The sequence below is a fragment of the Pyxicephalus adspersus genome, chromosome Z (assembly GCF_032062135.1).
Source record: "Pyxicephalus adspersus chromosome Z, UCB_Pads_2.0, whole genome shotgun sequence".
Classification (NCBI taxonomy): domain Eukaryota; kingdom Metazoa; phylum Chordata; class Amphibia; order Anura; family Pyxicephalidae; genus Pyxicephalus; species Pyxicephalus adspersus.
The window spans coordinates 46,548,247-46,564,382 of NC_092871.1; the positions used below are offsets into that span (position 1 = coordinate 46,548,247).

General features: G+C 38.8%; 1 long non-coding RNA gene across 1 annotated transcript; it reads left to right on the forward strand.

Moving 5' to 3' along the window:
• The first annotated feature begins 4,828 nt into the window (after nucleotides 1–4,828).
• Nucleotides 4,829–13,494, forward strand: LOC140343521 (uncharacterized). The gene is made up of 2 exons (XR_011923361.1): nucleotides 4,829–10,017; nucleotides 12,316–13,494. It is a non-coding gene; the product is annotated as an uncharacterized lncRNA (long non-coding RNA).
• Nucleotides 13,495–16,136: the final 2,642 nt, after the last annotated feature.

The window sequence follows — 16,136 nt, forward strand, 5'->3', positions numbered from 1 at the left end:
CCAGCCTTCGTGTCTTTCTGTACTGAGAGTAACACTCACAACACAAGTCAATAGACTTGGTTGTATACTTACCCATTTATCACCCTTAACCCTTCTAATGTAACAAGTATTATGTGTATGTACAGTCTTAATTAGATTAAGACTGTACATACACATTAAATTAAAAGAATAATTATTTTAATCTATTTTTTCAAACGCAATTTGTATAATGAGTATATTTAATATGGGTCCCACTCTATTTCATCTTGACTTACTTCAAATATAACCATCCAACTAACCCATATATATTTTTTGTCATTATTATTTTTATTTATTTTTTATTTTTTTTATTTACATTGTTAACACCTCTAAGAACACATCATTTTTTCATTATAATATACATACTTATATACACATTTAATCCATCTAAATAACTTTTTCTAATTCATTTTATAATTTGAGGAGAAAAATGTTTGCTTCTTTAATTTTTATTATATAGTTTTTCACCTATAAATTGCCTCTCCTACTAATGCCTTACGGGGGACGGGGGCACCCCATAGTGGGTGCTATAAAGAACCCAGTCTCTCCTTGAAAATTCAGGGAGAGCTGGTTCATCCTTCCCTGCCCCCCCTTTGGTCAACCGTGCTGGGCTGATCAAGACCCGCTGATTCGGAGCTCTGCCTCTGATGCTATAGCAGGTAAAGGCATCAGAGGTTTGACGTCACCATTAGGGCCTACCCAGCAAAAGGCAGGTCCTACACTAGCACCACTATCTAATTATTTGTATAAGTGTGCCCGTGTATCCGCTTGCGCACGAGCCAAGCCCGTGCTTGCGTATCTTTATTTGTAATTGTTTTATTTTATTTGTTTTATTTATTTAATACATTTTTTTTTCTCAATCACAAACTTTATTCACCCACCCACAAACAAACAGAAGTAGCCTGTTTCAAATAGTAGCATAAATCAACAAGATAGGCATGGTAATTCACACATGTGCAGTATACTTAGTAATTAGATTTTCTAAACCATTTAAGGATGAGCAGCTGGCAGCTTGAGTCCTGGTTTGGACAGCTGCCACCAGCTTTTTTCCTCCATACCTCCTCACACAACAGTAAGTAACAGTAAGTGATTTTACTAAGGCACCCAACCATAAAGTTTCTTTTTAATTCTCTAAAGATATTTAATCTTTTCTCTGTCCTAGTTTGGAACGATTCTTCCTTATTCTCGGAAGCACCTCCCAATAATCCATAAGATCTTCTTTGGAATACCCTTCCCTATTTTTGATGTGTTCATTACACTGCTTACAAGATCCAACACATATATTCTGAGGTATGTTTTTTACCTAACTTTATTACTATACTTGATTAATAATAACATATTTGATCATTACTTTAAACTATAAAACAAAACCATTACCAATAATATTTTCTCATTGATCTATCATAGGTTGAAGACATATAAAAAAATAAAACCGCAGCCAGTGTACAAATTTAAATCATAGGTACGCCATTTTGTGAATTAAATGTATATTACATAATTAAAATGTATTCTGTGATGCTACAAAAAATATAAATAAAAGAACTTCATTTTTTTTTAAATATATTTCTAGATACCTCCATCTACTAGAACTGGATTAATTAAAAATTAATTACATTATAAGATAGCCATCTAAGTAAGAATTATATTTCGTAAATATTTTCTTTATCTTTACATTAACATGTTTATTTACATTTGCGATTATTTTTCATATGGAATTGTAGAATCTCCAATCGAGTCATTTTCCCCTTTTTTTTGACCTTTTCTGGGTTGAATGTACTCTACCAACTTCTTCTCACGAGGTCAATATACCAAGTAAGTCCAGACTATTTAGATGAATCAGCTTATTTCAAAATTGTCAAAATTGTATGAATACTGTGGAAATTCCATACTATACTATCATTATTGTAATTTCTAGGGTCTCGGCAATCCATGGTATTTTTGAAGATGATATGCTCTATCACAAAGCTCCATTTCCTATACAAACTTGTTTCCATTTATGAATACATTTCGCAGAATCACAGATCTACAGTTAACATTGGACAAGTCCAAGGCCTTGTTCTTTGACACCTCTGCACACCTTCAAAATTATTTGATCTAACTCTACTGTTACCTTGCCTCTGTATCACTTGATCATTTGATAATTCTTTTGGTTCATTTGACAATTTTTTTTCCAGTCAAAGTAGAACTATGGCCTTTCTATATAAAATAATAAAAATAAAAAATATATATGCACTTACAGTTTTTCTGCAAAGTCCCAGAAAAATATGTTGATCCTGTGAAGTCCTAATACATCTGATAATGTTGCAGGAGTATGCATTATCTCTGCTGATTCATAGGAATGTAACTTGTCATTTAGCAGCTGGCTACACCTATGCATTCCTTTCTGTTTGGATTGGCAGCAATGCTTCTGTTTCTGAAACCTTCCCATTGTAGCTGCAGTGTCTTGAGAGGGGAAGCATGTCATACAGGCACCTTTAGTTGTATTTTAGGGGATTGCCAGGGAATGGAAGACATTCTGTCCTAAATTTGTAGGGTGCACACAGTAAAAAATTTACTACCACCGCAGACACTATACAGCTTCAACCTTATCTCTTCCCTAATTCTACCCTTTGTCTTTCTACAACATGCAGTCTCTGTTTTGTATAACAAATTGGCCTTGTGTATATAGGAAAATGCTTTGCCATATAAAGGTTGAAGGTTCAACTCTCCCTAATCGACTTAAATATTGCAAGGTTATGCAGCTTGCAAAGACTGTTTTGTGTAACATTAGTAAACAGCCACCTTTCAATCTCTAGATTGTTTTAGTTGCCCCATACAACTAAATACACCTGGTGTCGCCTCAATGCTAAGTAAATTTTCTCACAAGTTTGCTTTCATTACTCCTATGGGGCTCTCTACACCTGAAATTCCTGTTTGGTCTTCCCACTTGGCTTCCAAAAAAAAAGAAAGAATGTTGAATTTGAATACCAAGTCTTCAAAAATTCCTTAAAAAAGTTTCATCTCTGAATGGGGCTATTCCCATTCAATGTATCCCCAAAGATACTAAATACTTATTGCCCTAACAACAATGCAAGGGGTTAAAAATTTAGCTATTCTTGTAAAAAAAAATTAAAAATTAAATCCTATTTGATTTTGCAGAGAAAGAAGAGTGCCAACCCTACTGGGGTTCTCCTGGCTTTTCCTTCCTGCAAATAAACTTGTTCTTGCTCTCAGTATATGCAAGAAAGAAAAACGGTTGCACTCTAGATTGTTAATGTATTATTTTGAGTGCAAAACAAGCACCCTGCCAAGGCTTCACGCTCAATATCACATTTAACCAAAAATAGGATTACTTATAGATTGGGGATTAGGCCTGTTTTGCGTGAAATGGGTTAGGAAGGGCGGAGTCTCAGCTCGGTGTTATCGATGTAATCTAAGGAGATTCCAGCAAGTCAGAGTTTTTTACCTGTTAAACATAATTCTCTCTATAACTGATGCTGTCATTAGTGTAGCTGGCCAGCTAAAACCTGTCCTAGGTTATTAGTGCAGTATATTCTGTATACACCTAAACCTGCCAATAACCCCACTATACAGCTCATATGCTCAAATGTTTAAGCTAGACGCAGAGTTATCACTGTATTTTATGGTTGTGAATGTTTATAACAGTTATATGTGCATTTTGTTAACATAGGCAGAAAAGGAAAATATACCTTTAAGAGTCATTATCTAGCTAGAAGAGGTAAGCCAATCACAGTGAGTCTTACACTATGCAGAGGCCTCAACCAATCACAACCAGCCTTACACTGTGTCTATGGGGAAATTCCCTAGCAAACCATGCTGTATTCAGCGTGCTAACAGAGAGAGAAGAGAGAGAGAGAGAGAACAGCCAGAGTTCCAGCCAGAGAGTTCCATAAGAGTAGACAAAAGGCCAAAAAAGGTATTTAATACAGTTATATAGATTCCTGTAGTTCAGCAGTGATTGGGACTCTCTGCTGAACCTCTCATGTGTTTGCTTACAGTTCCACCATTATCTTCAAACAACAAACTAACCAACAACAAACAAACTAACCAACTTCAACCATCATTTTGTGATACCTCATTCAACACATGTTTGTACATAGACTTTCTGCTGCAGAATCAGCAGTGTTATATGAAGAAAGTTTGAAGTTATTAACCACCTGAGCGTTACACTGAGGTCTAGATTTCTGTTCCAAAAGCATTACAGGTTTTCATGAAATTTTTTTTTTTTAAATTGTAGACCTGTAACTTACAGAAAAACACAAAAATCATCTTAAACAAGAATACATAAATAAATGAAAAATACTGAAAATGCGATAATTCGGTATACTGTATAGTAATATATTTTTCTAAATCACCTCCCTAGTGTCCAACCATCCAACGTCACATACCTATAGACAAAACCACATAAATATATTTTCTATTATTTTGGATTGGATTGGATACAGGACTTTGTATTCAATCCAATACAAAATGAGAACAAAATTCAAACTCTCATTATGTATTGGATTGAATACAAACTCCTGTATCCAATCCAATTCAAAATACATACTTTGTATTTATTTTTAATTATTTTGTATTGGATTGGATACAGGAGTTTGTATTCAATCCAATACAAAATGAATGAATGAGTTTGAATTTGAATTTCCCGCACATGCGCCGACGTCATCACGCACGCACAAGAAGCCGGTCGGCTTCTTGTGTTAGAAGCACCTGACGCTGGACGGAGAACGATGTGGGACGATCAGCGGGACCAGGTAAGAAGCCGTCTTACCGGTCCCGCTGGTATAGGAGACGGCACCCGACGCTGGAGAGGGAGATCGACGCTGGAGGACGACGCTGGAACACGGACCCGACGCTGGATGAGCACAGCGGGACCAGGTAAGTGAGATTTTAATATAGTTGGAAAAGTACGGGGTTATCGATAGTTGCAAGTATTTTTTGCACGGAAAAGTACGGGGTTAGCGGGAGGTTAGGGAGGTTAAAGAAGTTATTTGAAGTATTTGGTGTGCTCTTTAAACCTACTACTTTTATGAAACGGTACTAGAGGAATTATAGAGTAAAGACAGTCTTAAAGAGAGACATAGATAATAATTCTTCTAATGCCACAGTGCACAAGGCACCTCATAGTGCTGCGCCTGCCACAATTAGAACATTGTAAATCCTCAGGTTTGTATTACTTTGTAGCATTACCTTCTATTTAGAAAGTTATACATATAGTATTAGCATCTTTAGTTTCCGGGTGTCAGCCTAATTATTCCTTCATGAGCCATGTACTCCATCATGTACTTCCCAGGCTCTTTATATCTTACATCTTTTGTAGTTTTGTTGTACAACTGTTTTTTACCTTGTCCATATTGCAAGACCTATACTATCACTATACAGTTATATCATGTTAAATAATAAGGGGGCCATTTCAAGACCCTGGTCTTGAAATGGCCCCCTTAATGTGAAAATATCCCTGATTGTTATTAGGATTTTATGCTTGTGAACCTGTTTCTGGCAACTTATGTTCAGGGGGCAGGAATTTGGTTTAGTAACAGCTTTTTAGGGTCCCCTGTGTACCCTGAAAATATTTCTATGACACTCAGTGGAGGGGATATGAAGGTTTACATGGGGATAATGACAGCTGCACGTCTTTATATCTTACATCTTTTGTAGTTTTGTTCTACAACTGTTTTTTACCTTGTCCATATTGCAAGACCTATACTATCACTATACAGTTATACTTTCTCCTTGGTGGAAATTGTGAAAAATAGCATTGTGCATTCAGAAAAGATGCATTGACTGTATCCAAAACTAGAAAAAACTTTCCTTCATAAAAATGGTTACCCCACATCTCACAATACTTAGGTAAGAGCAATTACATCTGATTGGTTGGTATGGTTTTAAGCATTCTGAGAGATGATCTAAATGTTAAATAAATAGTACTTTGCTGCTATCTGCTGGACAACTAAGTGCATTATGGCATGGTAAGAAAAATTCTTAATGCCACTTAGGCAGCATGGTTTTTTTTAAATCGTCTCAATGATTTAGTACAATGGTGCCCAAGCGTTTTTCATCTGGGGGCCAATATTGACATTGAGATAAAACCTGGGGGCCACAATGTAAACAAACCTTAAGGATGTATGTTTAAAACTAGAATATTTTAAATGTTTCTAGTTACCATAACCATCGCCGTCATATTACACAGTGCTGTACAAAGTCCATAGTCACTAGCTGTCCCTCAAAGGAGCTCACAATCCAATGTCTCCACCTCAGTCATATGTCTTTGATACAGTCTAAGGGCAATTTGGGGGTAGCTAATTAACCTAACTGCAAAACTTGGGGATGCGGTAGAGTACCCGGATGAAACCCACGCAAACACCATGCGTATGGTGTCCTGGCCAAGATTCAAACCTGGAACCTAGTGCTGCAAAGGCCAGAGAACTTACCTCTAAACCACCATGCTGCCCACAACATACGTGCGCCAAACACACAACATACATGCACCAAACAAAGGAAATTACAAGAGTTTCTGTACTCACCAATTGTTGCTCATTTTATTGATGAAAGATACAAAACTAAAGTTATCATACAGTGCTTGCGGGCCATGTATTGCTCCCCGCTCACCATTCCTGTACCAAAGAGCAGAAACTACACCAAAAAATGTGCAAATCTCTGCAATGGATACTTTCAGAGAAATTCATGTGACAGATAGCCAAGGGGTACATGTTCTTACTACTACATCTTCAGGTCCCTACATTTCTCCATTCCTGAGATATTAGGGTTCACAGAAGGTTGGGAAGGTCTTTTGATGGTGCCATAATGATGAAATTTTAGGGGGAGTTAGCCACATGAGTCCCCCACTTGCAGTTACATTTCCCTTTTCTTACAGAGAAATTTGGGTTCATAGAGAGTAAGGGGATAGCTATGTGTGACAGGGTAGTGTGATATGATGGGTATAAAATTTTACTGGGGGGGGGGGGGATTTGAGCATCTTCTCCTAGGCAGGGTTCCATGGCATGAGGAAGGGGAAACCACATAGCAACCTCATCACCAATCTGAACGAAGTCTTGAAGTTTTATGAACAAGCAAGTATATATTTGGGGAACCACAGCACAGAGCGAATTGTCAGTACCCTAATGATCATTACCAATGAAGTGGTAAATAGCAAACTCAATTTGGGGACCCTGGTCTTGAAATGGCCCCCTTAATGTGAAAATATCCCTGAATAATATTAGGTTTTTATGCTTGTGAACCTGTTTCTGGCAACTTGTTATGTTTAGGGGGCGGGAATTTGGTTTGGTAACAGCTTTTAGGGTCCCCTGTGTACCCTGAAAATGTTTCTATGACACTCAGTGTAGGGGATATGAAGGTTTACATGGGGATAATGACAGCAGCATGGACACAGACACAGCTTTCATGCTACTGCTGCTGTACAAGGTGCAGCCACAGCTGATTGCCAGGTCTATAGTACACTCCAAGTGTCTCCTATGAGATGCCAGCGCCCATCCCCTGCAAGACAACAAGCAGAGAAGGAATGGGCCCGAATCCAGCAGGTCTGCGGACCGTAGGTTGAGCATCCTTGATTTATTAGATTTATTGAGCAATCCAAAACATACCAGAAGATATATTAGTTTTATTTTCTAAGAACAAACTGAATTAAAAGTGTAAAACTGTGGTGGGGACTGTGTAAGTTCCTCTGGTGCAGACTGGTACAATGGTTTAGCATTACTTTTTTCAGCTCTGCAAATATTTAAGGGCCATAAAAATGCAAAGCTATATCAATAGTACATTACACCCAGGGTGGAACAGTAGTTAAAACCCCTCCTTTATATATTTAGTTATCATTATTATTCATATATTAAAACTAATGTCCAGTAAAGCAAATTAATTACATTTAGAATGCCATAGTTGGAGCTTTACAGTATAAATCAGGGTTGGCAAAGTTTTATGGCCACTAGGCCATTTATGGGATGGGCGGGAGCACACTAGGTGGGACCCGCCCTTATAGTTCCTCCCACCACCAGGGAACGCCCCCTGAAGTGAAATCCCTCTCCTCCGTATGCATTGCAGAGGAGAGAGATTTACCTTCAGAGAGCTTTCCCTATTTACTGTGGCAGAGGAAGTATCAACGTCAGCCACGGTAAATAGGGGATCAACTGCAAGGGGGCGGCACAGGAGCTCCGGCGGCTTCAGAGCTCCAGCGTCTCCAGCTCGGCAGTTCCTAATGCCCCCTGTCCCATTCCCCGGCATTGGGCCGAATTGGCCAGGGGGCATTAGGCCGGAACGAAGTACAGGCTAGGCCGTATCTGGCCAACTCCTGGTATAAATGCATTAAAAAACCTGGCATAAAACATAGTACTATACACAGTACATAAACTGATGTTCTGTGTACTGCACTGCAGAATATGTCAGGGCTATATAATATTAATGTAAGATTATAATAAAAAAAAAAAAATAATTAGTATAAGGTTTTGGTTTTTCAGATGTTCAGGCTGTTCAGTGACATGGCACTTACATTAACAAATGAGAAAAGCAGACCTGAACACAAACAGTGAGGATTTTTTATGTTATAGGAAACATCTAGAAGCGTTAACTGTGTCAAGCAGTACTCTTCAAAGTGTGCAAATTGTCCTGAACACCTCCTAAGATTTAGCAGTGCACTTCCTGCCTATGACTTTTCAATGTCTCAGGTAATTTTAAGCAAGCCTTTGTGTCTGTGCAGCTCACTAGTTACCTTGCTGGAGGCTGTGACCTAAGGAAGTAAATTCCTGCCTCTACCAAGATGGCCGCCACCACACAGAGACACAGTGAAGAGACAAGACATGGTAAGTCAGTATTAATGAAAACTGCTGCAGACAGACCACAGGTAATATGCTGGTGGCTAGTCCTGTGATCTCTCTCTTTTTTTTAGTCATGGTCTCCCTTGTTCAGTTCCTCTTGAATACGAAGCGGGGAATTATTTGGTGGTGTAAAAACGTGTCATTATTAGAAACAGAAGCAGTAAGGAGCTTAGCCTGTACAAATTTGATGCTGCACACAAACAAGGCTGGGGGTTTTATAAATGATGGACAATAGTGCTTCCTGCAGAAAAGTTTGTAATGGTTTGGTGCTCCTGAATGCAGTCCAACCATTCACTGAATCCCTAATACCAGTTTGTGGAATCTGGGACAAGGGGATATTCAACAATAATCCCCATGGATTCTGTAGCTATTTATGCAACGCACCATATATTGAGCCGGTAAGTTAAATTTATTGGGCCAGTAAGTTTAATACATCCATCCCATTGACTTTGGGAGTCCAGGGGGATCCACTGCTGCTGAGAATCACCCCCAGAATGAGGTGATATTGCTCTCATAATGTTAACAATGGAACTGTCATATCTGAGATCTGCAGGAAGAGATCAAAGTCATCATTATTGGGAAAATTCAGATTCATCGTGCAAAGTTCTGGTCATTCAGAGATCCAGTATTATTCTTAATAGGCGCTATGTATGGGGTTTGTAAATGGATGTCAACATCATATGTTAAAAAATTTTATTTTATTGTAAATATTAACCATTAAACATTGCCAATTATTGAAATTCAGAGATTCAGCAAAAAATAAAGTCAGCAAAGGCTGCTGCTTGCAATGATGCAAAGTATTTCTTACATTTCAGCCCCATAAGACACAAATGCACATATTTAACACCTCATTCACCATAAATACTGAGCTATTGATTTCTAACTTCTGCATTTATTTGTGCAAACCTCATGCTAACCCAGATTTGTGTACTGTGTAGTTCCGCTTAAGTGATAAATAAGCTAAGGGTAAAAAGCCCCCCCAAAAAATTATTAATTTTTAAATACATAATTAAATGTATTTTTTAATAGCTATAAGTGTACTAAGTTTTTTTTTTTTTTTTTTTTTTTTTTAGTTGTGAACTACATAGAGAATGGTTAAATCCCCTATACAATATGGCTATTGTCTTCAGGAGAGATGGCTTTTGTCTCCAAAAGAGCAGTGTCTAAAAGCAAGGTAAGAGGAAATATTTTATTAGAATCTATTAATCTATTCTAGTGACAGCTCTTAGAGGGGGTTTTCCTCTAACGTTTAGCTACTTTGGGCAGAAAGTGAAGTGAAATTTCCTTAATGGCAGGGGTTTTTAGGGTTTTGGCTATACCCTTACAGTATTCAGGGTATTGTATATTGAGATGCAAATAGAGGTTCAGAGTGAAAACTGGTAGAATGTTCCATTGGCTGCAGAAATTGCTTAAGAACCCAACTCATTCAGAACAAAATGTATCTGTCCCTTTTCCTCCTCAGTTGTTCCTCTTTTTGTCAGGTGTAGAGATCTTTAAATGTATATATATATAAAAAAAAAAAAGCTCACATGGGTTTAATTGGCCATTCTTATCTATTGTACAGATAGTTAGTCTTTGTTAAAGGTGTCCCTCCCTGCCATGTTAAGGAGGCTGGGAGAGTAAACTGTGTTTCATTTTTCCTGATTGTTATCAGTTTTTTTTTTTTTTGTTCACACAGTATCAGTTGCTGGAGCCCTTTGGATCTGTGTCTTTTGAAAAAATATAAATTCTAACATGTCCTGTCAACCAATGGCCTAGGGCTTGTACTTTCATAATACAAAGAAATTGAAATAATCTGCAGCATAGGAAGATTACAAGATTTCACTATATACAGCATAGGTGTCAAACACAAGGCCTGTGGTCCGAAAGCTGCAGGCAGAAGTACCCCAGTTGCTTCTTCACACTCCTTCCGATACCCAGCACTAAGCACAACAGTGCCAAAGTCCCCATTCTGCTGACAGTACCATGCTACTGCTGCTGCTCCAGGTATGGAATCTCAGTGGATGCTACATTAGCAATGTCTCCAGACACCGGCCTACACCTCAGCACAGTTGGTGTCTCCATGACTAGGGCACAGCAGAGGAAGCCATGAACTGCTCCTTTCCCAACTTTAACCCAACACTCCCCATTAAATAGACCACACCATCTGTTGGATTAAATTGACCATAGCAGCTCATTTATTAACCGTTATATATAAAAACAACCTTTTTTATATATACATGAACATATGTAAAACTCAAACAGCAAACTTCCAAGCCAGTCCTTGTTTTCTTTTTAGGTCCATGCAACGATTCCTCCCATTGTAAACCTTTTCCAAATACCTCCGCTCACTAACCAGGCCCCCAGCCACTATCACACTGCCTCGGGGACAATTTAGCGGATAAGCCCTTTTAACACCTAGCCCCCACAACAACCAAGTGTAGTGCAGGACCACCACTGATGAACAGAGCCCACCCCCTACCCCCTTCTTCCCGAACCTTAACCCATACATGGACCTAGCACAAAACCACCCTGCTGCTATGACAATTGCCTGATGACATTTAAAACCCACAAACAGGGAGGAAGGGTGGTTAGTCGCTTGTTCCCAGGACATAAAATGACTGACCCCCTCCCCTTGTGCCCCCCTTTTAAATCTTGTCCACACTCCTCCTTGCACCACTAACCCCCCAATCACATTATACTTTCCTGCCCTCTCTTTTTTTTTAAATTTTCCACACTTTCTTTCCCGCTCTCATCATTTTTTTTTTAAACACTTAACCCCTGCATTCCTATCTTCCCTTCTTGCCGTCATGCAGCCCTGCGCTTAGCTAGGCTCCAGGCCAACTTTCCCCTCACAGACAGGCCAGGATAGGTCAGGTACACCTACTTCAGAAAAAGCTGCTAAGAAGAAAAAAAAAGCAATCACTCCCAAAATGTCCAACAAGAGAAAAGCTGGTGCAAAAGGGAGGGAATTTAATAAAAGTTGGGAAAGTGAATATATCTTCATGCTTCACAAAGACAAGCACATTCCTATATTCAGAACATGATTAATGCACGAGGATGACGTATGAAATGGTGTCACAGGGTGAGGAAGGATCTATATTTCCACTAAGACAATGTAACTTAATAAAATGTTTCGCCCGCAATTTAGCCTTTGTTTTAGATTTCGTCCGCTTATGTTGACACCCCTGCTATTTAGTGTTGTAAGACGTAATACACAATGTTACCATTAGATGACAGCATAGCAACATAAACTGCAGTTCTTTGGAAGAGAAGTATGAAGATGATCTGGTCCCTGGATGTAACAAAGAGGCCAAGACACTGCTGGCATGATACATTCATTTGGCAGCAAGAATTTAATAATTAGGTGCTCTGTGACCACCCTTCCTGCTAAACATGGAAAGTTGTCAGTGGTAGACTGCAGCTGTCAAGACTTGCAAACTGGGCTTATCCTTCAAAGCTACTAAAAACTGGCATTTGCTTTTTTTTTTAGGAACTTTGTGCATAGAAGATGGGAGTCAGACACAGTCCTTTAGGACCACCACCTTGAAGACTGCAGTCATGTCCTGAAGATCTAGGCCAACTATTGAGATTTTGACCCTAAAAGCAATGATGCTCAGGAGACTTGGGCTGCGTACACACATTAGACTTTTGGCATTGGAAAAGAACTTTCACAATCCTTTCCAATGACAAATAACTGAAAGATGGATGAACGAGCTCTGTACATGCAGCACTATTCTGCTCTATGGTATAACGACATGTGTAGAATGTTAGGCGGCTGCTGTGCACATGTCAGATTCTTCTCTGAAAGCAGCCCTGGAACATTAATCGGACGAGAATCATCTAACATGTGTAAGTAGCCTTAGTTTAACCAGGATTTAGGGATTTGGCACTGGGTTACCAATAGCCTGCAGTTCTGTCTGATTATGATGGCCATAAAACAAATCTGCTAATCGAGGCTGTGGGCTCTTGCCTGTCCAGGTGCAGTTCTAAAGAAACAATATATTTTACAGGATGGACTCTAAGCCTAATGACCAAAGAAGGGGACTAAGTTATTCATAGTCTGCCCTGTCACCTTAGACCTGGCCATCTGTCACCAGACAGAAAGTAATGGGGAATCCAAAAAATGTCATAAACAGGAAGTGAGGAGATATCTTCCAACTGGGACATCTGTTTTGGTGACAACTTTCAAGATCCCCCTACCCCCACCTCTCTCTCTAAACCAGAAAGTAGGAGTGGGACACTGGGCAAAAAGATAAAAACCTTTCAGAGGTTTTAACCTTAACCATTACCATATATATATATATATATATATATATATATACACACATCAAGTCAGGAAGTGAAGGTAAAGTTCATATAGAGCCAAAAGAGCAGTACTGTGTTGTAAATCTTCCCCACTATAACTAAAACTAAGAAAAAGTTTTGACTCCACATTCACTTTAAGACTGAATATTTAGACTCTAGCATGTTTGGTTCTCTTTAAACATCCCCCATGTATTTGCTGTAAACTGGTATAAGCAGAAGGGGTCAGAGATGATGTTCTGAATGCTTTACAGCCTTTGGGATAGTTGGTGCATGCTCTTGGAATATATAATTTCATCATTTCTTATACAGTAAGAATGTTGATAATACAGATCTCTGTTTATTATAAATTATTGACTTCATTGAAGATTCTTGCCTATTTCTATTTTATAAATATGAAGGAAGTCCACATTGTCGTAACTTCTGCACACAGTAACAGAAAAGGCTGTGCCTGCTCAAATTACACAGGTCAGGTCCATTAATATAAAAACACAAGACATGTCGGCATCCAATTTTTATCCCATACTTGCAGAACCTTCAGCTTACCTGATTGGTCTGCCTGAATTATATTTCAAGCTCTAAGCCATCTTTTATTAGAAGCTGTGAGACAACCACATAAATGATAAAATAGATTTTGGTGTTGTTCTTTACACACATAAGATATCTATTCTGAAAACGGAAACATGTCTAAGACTAGGCACAAAAGTTTCCTCTAAGCCTCTGCAAAACTTGAACCCCTTTTGTATGTCATAATTATTAGGTTAAAGAAAAGCTCAGCCCCTCTGATGCTCTGCTTTTCTTGCAGATATTCTGATGATTTATATGCATGTTGTAGTGTTGGAGGCAAGGAAGAGTCAACCTTACAGTTTGTGAAGGAAATATACAACTTTGTTTTTTTATTATTTTATTTAGTGATTTCTTAGCTTGTAAAAGCTGCGTACACACTGCCAATAAATATCAATGGGAATGAACAACAAAAATCGTTCACAAAAAGGTGACCAACAAGGCCGATGAACTAAGATTGCCGTTGGAATGATGGTGGATGTTTCTGCAGTAAAATTTCTCCTTTACATATCACTCCCTGCATCGTTCAAATGATTGTATCTAGCGTGTGTACATTATTGGTGGATTATATTTGAATGATCGTATCGTTACAGTATGCACAGAATTGTGCACAATACGATTGTTCAAGTATATTCGTGCATAATCGTTGATTGGTGGTAATTGTTCATTTTCTAGCTATCCTTATTGGAAGTGTATATGTAGCTTAAGCTCCTCTTGGCAGTGTCCTCTCCCCCTGTGCCATTATTTGTATCTGTCATTTGCAACCCCTTTTTAATTTACAGTGCTTTGTAAATTTTATAAATACTGCTTGATAATTTATAAAAATAAAAATGTCATTAAATTCAAAAGAATCTCCATCAGTATATGGTTCAGTTTTCTAGGCGGAGGAGACATTAATAAATAGGAGTTTTTCCCCTCTGCTGTCTGTCTTGTACAGTTGAGGTCACCCCCAAGAAGTTAGGGAAAGAGGGCCAAAATCCATTCACCCCACCCAATCAGAGGTCCCCAACTCCTGCGCTCCAATCAGGGGGCCCAGATTGTCTGCCGCACCTTCGCGTGGACATTCCTTTTACTGCCACGTGGCTCTTCCTGTTCATTTGCGCTGTCAGTTTACATTTCATTACGTATGGAGAACATTTTTCTGAAAACATCTGGAAGGCGAAGGATAATAAAACAAATGTGGGGAGAAAAGGGCGGAGCTTCTGGAAGCATCTGCATTCACTTAGCAAAAAGAACGGCAGCCCAGCACTGGAGGGCCCCAACCCCATCCTCCACTCCATGCTTGTAGATTTAAAACATGCTGGGTGATGTCAGTGGGAAAATATGACTGCTGCCCACTGACTCACCCTCCCCCTGCAAGATGTTCTCTGCTATAATGTTTAACACCACCACCCCCTCCCCAGAAAAAGTCATCGGGATGGAAAGAAGAAACTCTTGTAAAGAATGATGTTATAATGGAAAAACGGCAAATTGTTTTATAATGAATAACCGATAAAGTCTCTAAATACAACTGCCATTGCTTCTACCCCTTCCTTAGTAATTGGAGTACAGCTAAAGTATGTATTAAAGGTTCAGACATCCTTTCAAAATATGTGCTCCCCACCTCTGATTCATCTAGCAGTACAGCTAGGTGATTGAATCAGAACTCCAAAGCTTTAATTTGATCAAATAATTTAACACAGATCTGTGAATACAGAAGGATCATGAAGTTCAGGAATGCAGGCGATCGTGATTAATCGGTTGAATGATTCTGCACACAGTGGATAAATCTAAATGCAAATAGTTAAATAGTCAAGGAGTCTGGAACTCATAATTAAGTCCAGTGTATGAGTCAAGTCACCTCCAAAGGAAGGAATAGTCTGAGGTACAATATTAGGAAAGGAGGGAGGATAGGGCACAAGAGTAGAGAGGGGGGGGGGGGGGATAAAAAGGCACAGCAGAGGAACAACTGGAGTACAGTAACAGAACAAACCAAAGGGGAATGGGGTTCAATAAAGAACATGAGGGACTTGTATATAGAGGTACAAAGGCAATTGTTAAGAAACAGTAAAGGGAGATTGGGGCTCAATAAAGGGAAAATGGTGTTGGGGTGAAAAAAGAGAGATGAGGATTAGGGATATAAAAATGAAGTAACCAACCAGAGAATGGGATACAAGAGAGGGACATAAAAGGGGAACTGTAGTATAAAAGAGTTACACAGGGCTGAATGTGGGCCAATAGTGGGGAAAGGGGGAAACAACAGTACCATGGAAGAAAATAGTTAGGACAATAGAAGGACAGAGGAGGGGCTGGGGTGCTATAAAGTAGAAATATACAAAGAAAACAAAATAGGACTTTAAAAGCATCATATAGTGAAAACTGGACTTCAATATAAAATGCCAGCAAACGTTAGTTGTACATTAGCTGTATAAATTTACATTAAAAACAACAATATTGCACATTAAA